Genomic DNA, 7,500 nt, shown 5'->3' with positions numbered 1-7,500 from the left:
CAACCGTAGGCTTGCTATTGAGGTTTTTAAAGCTAAGCAGGGCTTAAACCATAGGTTATTGCCATTCTTTACTTTTACTGAATGTCGCGATAAGTAACCATCAAAACTCCACAGTAATAGATGAGTATAAAAACGGACTTTAATTCTAAATCAGCAACAACCGTGCCAGCCGAATCAATGCGATCCTCCTACCAATATGACACTCATAAGTCACTCGATATGGTTACACAATCATACAACATAAAACTCGTGATTGAGAGCACGTGGCATAGTAACGCAACATCGCGACACCGAATCTAAGCGCAGAGGTGTATTACTTGAGGTGAAACGGACGAAAACAGAGCTTGGAAGAAATAGCTTCTCATATAAGGGGATTGTGGTATGGAATTCACTGGATAGAAGGGCAAGGAACTTGGAAAAGCTAGATGCTTCGAAAGTAGCACTGAACCGGAACAAAACCAGCCTCGACAAAATAACATTTAATAAAGGATAAAGGGACTACAATAAATCTTAATAAGGATATTAAGTTTTTGTATTATTACATGTTAATATTTACACCTCTTAAACATTTTTGAATCTAGCTAAAATTAGTAGGTTATTTCCTCTTGTTGTAAATAGGCAGTCAACACTTAAACTGCCACTACCGACCTGCTTTAACAAATAATGTATGTATGTATGTATGTATGTATGTATGTATGTATGTATGTATGTATATATGTAGGTAGGTAGGTAGGTAGGTAGGTATGTATATATGTATGTAGAAATAATTTCCTTGGTTAATTTTTAATCCGGGATTAGCGTTAATCGGCTTTTGAACAAGGCCCAGATTCCGATTTGTCTATAAGCTCGATCCCAGGGTGCTCTCTCTCACATCGATGTGAGATAGAGCCCAGGATTCCTGTGTTCATTAATTTAACACGGAAGTGTGATGGCGGGATCACTCACGGTTTCTGGTAAACCAGTCTATATACATGTAGCCTCGATAAAAATCGTCTCGATGAAATGGGGGCGAAATAGGTACTCATTCTGGCACGAAGACGTGACTCGTTTAAAAAAACGTTCCTCGTTCTTAAAATTAGAATCGTTAAAAAAAACCCGTCGGAAAACGAGACTGGTTTGAAAAAACTCGTTTTGAACCGCTAGAAAAGACCCGTTCGGATAGAATGTTCGACCGAGACTTGTTCCATAAACGAGACTCCTTCAGAAAACGTGACTCGTTCGTGAAACCAAACTCGTTTGTGAAGGGAGGCTAGTTAATTGCTTTTTATTTCACTGTAAAAGGTATAGTGTAATGAAAATATCAAGAACATTGGAAACATTGTTTTAGTCGCAGTCTTACGAACAATGTAAATGATGGCCAGAAACTCTGGCTTTGAATATTCTTAACTTTGAAGCCACAATTGTTATGTATTCGGGTGATGTCAATGTAGGCAGGGGGGCAATGAATTCTTATTTCACTTGGAGTGGAACTTTTTATTTCAAATACTCCTATTTTGCAGTAATTAACTAACAAATTGTTTGTCCAGATATTACTAAAGCAAAGAATAAAAAGACAATTAATATATTCATTGTCGAGTTGTATCATTTGTGTACTTAAAAATCAGTTTATTTTCTACTACTACAATCTGTTTCATCCTTTGGAATTTTATTTTCTCAACAATAACCAACAAATGGGTCGCTCGTAAGGTATAATAAAGTGCTTCTACCATTCTACCTAGAAACTACAACACGATGTATAATTGAAGAAGAGCACGATCTTAATGATCAGAATAAATACAAAAATTGCCAACCGAAGTATTGGGTATTAAAATAACACAAACTTCTAAATGGTCGAAGCTATCAGGGATAACGTTAGGGGGCGCTTTCCACTTGAACGGTGGGAAGTAAAAAGGAACAACCCTTTCCAGTAGAAATCTCTTTGAATAAAATCATAATAATTATTATTATTATTCACGGCTAAAAACGATACCATCAATTAACGCTTTGCTCCACCATATATATATATATACATATATACATATATAAATATATATATATATATATATATATATATATATATATATATATATAGCGCAAGTAGGGGGTTCCAGTTAGCTGCAGAGTGCTCGATACGTGAAGTAGAGCGAATCTAACGTTTAGAAGAAAGACAACTTCACAGCGTAGCGACTTCAAGTTTCATGTTTGGACAATCATCAGGCTACAGATCTTACATTTGCATTCTAACTCATTTAAAGACCATTCTAATACTCTAGGGGAGCGTGCTATTTTAAGTTCGACAAAAGGTATTTGTTCTTGTGTCTGCATTTAGTTTGTTCAGTAGGTGGCGCGTATCTGCCTTTATTATGTATTATGGAGATGCGACCTGGGCCTTACAGAAACGTTGTACATAATAAAAAAAACTTGAAGTCGCTACGCTGTGAAGTTGTCTTTCTTCTAAACGTTATATATATATATATATATATAAATATTTTAAGAGGAAAAAAGGACGCAACTACATTTCCCGACAAGCCTGTTTCGTGAATCGCTTCACTCTTCAGGGGTTTAAACCCCTGAAGAGTGAAGCGATTGACGAAACAGGCTTGTCGGGAAATGTACTTGCGTCCTTTTTTCCTCTTAAAATATTTATTCCGCTCTGCTTCAACGTATTGAGCACTGTTCCACGAGAAAATCGACTTACAGACTCCCTGGAAATCCAACGATGTAGTCTCAAGCTAGTAGGATCCGAAGGATACACAACGCTTTGCTAGAAATATTAAGTAATTTGAGTGAACAAATAGCGACAGCGAACTACTAGCAGAACCATTGAATGAAAAACATATTGCCGTGAGTGGGAATCGAACCCGCGTCCCCCTGGTTACTAGTCGGGTGTGCTAACCACTGCACCATCACGACAACCCTGCTGGAAACAGAGCAATCGGTGAGGTGATTGGTTAGCCGCGGGGTTCCCCGGCGTTTAACATTCAGGAACAGGACGTACATCGGATCATCCGGGGATGATTCACAGGCTACCAGCTAATAACAAATTATATTTTTGAATTAACAAGGCAATATGTTTTTCATTCAATGGTTCTGCTAGTAGTTCGCTGTCGCTATTTGTTCACTCAAATTACTTAATATTTCTAGCAAAGCGTTGTGTATCCTTCGGATCCTACTAGCTTGGGACTACATCGTTGGATTTCCAGCCTTGTTAATTCAAAAATATAATTTGTTATTAGCTGGTAGCCTGTGAATCATCCTCGGATGATCCGATGTACGTCCTGTTCCTGAATGTTAAACGCCGGGGAACCCCGCGGCTAACCAATTACCTCACCGATTGCTCTGTTTCCAGCCGGGTTGTCGTGATGGTGCAGTGGTTAGCACACCCGACTAGTAACCAGGGGGACGCGGGTTCGATTCCCACTCACGGCAATATGTTTTTCATTCAATGGTTTTGCTAGTAGTTCGCTGTCGCTATTTGTTCTCTCAAGTTACTTAATATTTCTAGCAAAGCGTTGTGTATCCTTCGGATCCTACTAGCTTGGGACTACATCGTTGGATTTCCAGCCTTGTTAATTCAAAAATATAATTTGTTATTAGCTGGTAGCCTGTGAATCATCCTCGGATGATCCGATGTACGTCCTGTTCCTGAATGTTAAACGCCGGGGAACCCCGCGGCTAACCAATCACCTCACCGATTGCTCTGTTTCCAGCAGGGTTGTCGTGATGGTGCAGTGGTTAGCACACCCGACTAGTAACCAGGGGGACGCGGGTTCGATTCCCACTCACGGCAATATGTTTTTCATTCAATGGTTCTGCTAGTAGTTCGCTGTCGCTATTTGTTCACTCAAATTCCTTATATATATATATATATACATACATATATATATATATATATATGAATCTATGCAAAAAATACATGCATGATTAAAAGAGAAATTTTCAATTATTCACAAATGTTGTGATCTTAATGGCAAAGTGTGGCCTATTGTTTCACAGATTGTAGGCGAATCTTTCGTTCAGACAATATTCAGTTACCGCTATCTTAAGGAAAATACATTTACGTGTACCATTCTATCTACAAACTACAATACGATCTATCTTTGTTATCCTTGGGAAAATACATCTAATTTTCCTCTTGGGAACATCCGCTATATTTCAGAGGTGAGGGTGAAAAAAAAAATCATGTCCCAGAGTTGCGATTGGAGGATTTTCATCCATTTTGTTTCTGACTTGAAATGTCCTTTTATATGATACAGTAAAAAACCAGCGTATAAGAACCTAACATTTGAGAACTTGTTGGGATAAAATTTCAATGTTAAGCACCCTTCACATAAGAACCATTTTAGGCTAAAATCCTAAAACAGGTTTTTATTAAAAAAAAAATGTATATATCGAATTAAGAAATTTTCTCAAAAAAAAAAAATAATAAATAAATAAATAAATATATATATATATATATAACACAATCTGTATGCAATAATACTCTAAACACTATAGCATGGTTACATAAAACTTGCCCTCCTTGAATACAATTATTAAACAGAGATGAATAGGATGAACCTTTGACAAAATCCGACCGATGACAAAATCCGACCCCAAGGGCTAGATCCTTACCTTATTTAGGCTTTTAAAATGCTTTTTAAAATAAATGCAATATTTTTGCTAGAATATATTGCCAGACATTGTATGAGATTAATACAAATTACAATCCTCTATCAGTGGACATTTTTAAAGAGAAACTTTGACATTTTATCAGGTTATGTTGTTGTGTATGCAAGATTAAAAGACAATTATATTGAAGGTTACAGTACTATAGGTTTGATTGTAACAGAATCAGATTAAAATAGTATAGTATTTTGCTTAAGGAAGACTCCAAAAATACTGTTTTTGAACATTAAACACCAGATCATTTAAAAATTCAGCTTTATTTCTTGAACAAAAGTTAAGAACCTAATTATTAAAGAACCTAGTTAGTCTAATTTTACACTAAATACCATTTATACGCGGGTTTTTACTGTAATCTTTTTGACGGCAGCATTAAAAGAAATCGCAAATTTTGTGCTTAACCTCAGGGTTCGCAAGTTTTGGTAAGGTCCAGTAATGATTGTAATCATAAAAACTACAATTTCCTCGTATTTGATTGCTTTGAGGACGGTGCCTACTAATTCAAAGGTATTTTTGCGCGGTTTGCTGAATATGCGGGAAAAGCAGATCTTAACAAGTGATATTGAAATCCAAAAAGAAAATTGGGTGGGGATAACCAAGCATTTTTCGACAATAATTAATCAACAATAGTTGTAAAAAGCTTTAAAATACAAAGCAATGACGAGATGCGCAATAACAATAGTAACCACCGTCCTTAAACAGTGTTTCATTGCAATTTTCTCTTTTTTTCATAACTTAGCTCTTCTTCTTTTTTCGGAAATTGAAATTTTTATGATTAATTGGTAAGAATACTGAGTGGAGTCCAATTCTGTCTCCCGCTGCGCGGTCGTCCGATTTTGTTACTACTATTATGATTACAGATCGAATTGGACTCCACTCACTCCTATTACCATTACAAATCAATTGTCAGTCTTGCTATTTTCTTCCTTCTCTTTCTTTTTCTTTAGTCTTTGCGCTCTTGTTCTGTTGTTTTTTCTTTTCCTTTTTTTCCTTTCTAAGCACGTGTCTGGCACCACTTTATTTCCATCATTCTTCTCATCTTCTTCGATCTTATCTTCTTCATCTTCTTTGGCATCCGTTTCGGCATCTGCAATGAAAATAAAACTTGTGTTACTATCCTTTAATCGTACAATTTCTCTCCCTAATAACATAGAGGGCAAAATTACTGAATACTGATTGGTCAATGGAGAGGGCATTTTTTCTTAATTTTGCTTGAGAATTTGATGATAAAAATTACGGGCACAAACATACTTATTAAAGACAACGTTTCGGTGTCCTCATGACACCATCACCAGGTCAAATATAATATTTTACAGATAACTCGAATATTAATGTTCAAGATTAAGTTCAAAGTCCCTAGAGGCTAGGTGAAACGTTTTTAATAAGTATGTTTCTGCCCGTAATTTTTATCATCAAATCCATTACATTATCATGTTTGCTTGAGAAGAGGGCAAAATTACTCGCTCTCGATTGGTCGAGCGCCAAAAATTCTCGCTCCTGATCGGCTGAACGTATCTCTTCCACATTCAGTTGGTTTCTTCTGTTTGAGCAAAACAACTTCGTCTTCATCGAAGTTTGTCTTTTAATTCGCGGTGCATTCGCCGAAAAGGCATAAAGATTAAGAATTGGCTTTAAAAGATGATCTGAAATTTGAATTTTCGAGTGACAAGAAGAAGGGCAAAAGGTTATTTTCATGAAAAGCTTAAAACTTGGATCGGATTAAAAGGCGCCCAGCGTAGCTGGATTGTGTGGTTGAAAGACAAAATGATTCCTTTCGTCAAGGGCTTTCAGTTTACCACGACATCTTGCAGCTCAACAAAAAAGGTCACAGAACAATTTGCCATTGACGGGAGGAACGAGTAGCTCAAATTTGGTGGATTTTTTTGGACAAACCGTTTGCTATGTTTACGGATGCGTATTTGCAAGTGGTAAAAACCTCTACATCACAGGTGAATAAAATAAATTGAAGCTTAACATTTGGTTTAATCGTTGTTACTGTTGTTCAGGAATGAAACTCGTATTTTCCTCTCGAGTGGATGTAAATAAAAATCATCTATACTCGTTTTGGACACAAAGAGCAAGTTGACTTGCTTGTCTGTTTGTCAGTTGTTTTGCTTCCGAGCGAACGAGTGTTTTAACTCAGCTTAGCTGACTATTTTTCGAGGTGCCTCAACAGTGTTAAGAAAATTTTGCCCGCTATGTTATTAACAAGTAATCCCAATGGGTCCTCTTAAAATTAAGGATTAATATCACTTGTGTTTTCAGAAGTTGCTGAAATTGCCCTCGGGGCGGCGCGACTCGGGGAATTTCAGCAACGGCTGGAAAAAAGCGTGATATTAATCCTTAATTTTAATCGGCCCATGCGATTACCTGTACAAACACACAAAGACCCCCCTGTCAATTTTTAACAGTATTTAGCTTTAAATAAATGCCGAAGAGGCACAAAAAATAAGGAAACAAATAATCTATAGCACAACGACTTGTTCGGGAGTTATTTAAGTCTTGGCGACATGATGGCGTTACAAAGGAAAACTCGTAGTCTAAATGGTCCCAAGAACCTTCCGAGTTGAGAATTTTTTAAACTTAATTAAACTAAATGAAAAGCTCTTACCTTTCAGGGTTTGTGACAATGCACCTTCTCTGTAATAGTGATTTCCTTTGAAGGAAACCTGCGAAAAGGAAATCCAAGGGAAGTATTCTACCCGTAAATGTCAAACAGTTATCCCAGACCCCTCAAACGTAGGATGGCTGTTTGATATGTGTGAGTAGAATACCCCCCTTTCAGTTTAATTAACTAAGTGTTCAAGAATTAAACAAATGTACCGTGGTTATGTTGATATTATACCGAGTTAACTG

The sequence above is a fragment of the Montipora capricornis genome, chromosome 10 (genome assembly GCF_036669925.1).
Source record: "Montipora capricornis isolate CH-2021 chromosome 10, ASM3666992v2, whole genome shotgun sequence".
NCBI classification, from domain to species: Eukaryota; Metazoa; Cnidaria; class Anthozoa; order Scleractinia; family Acroporidae; genus Montipora; species Montipora capricornis.
The sequence above is the reverse complement of the archived record's forward strand: the minus strand, read 5'-3'. Positions refer to the sequence as shown.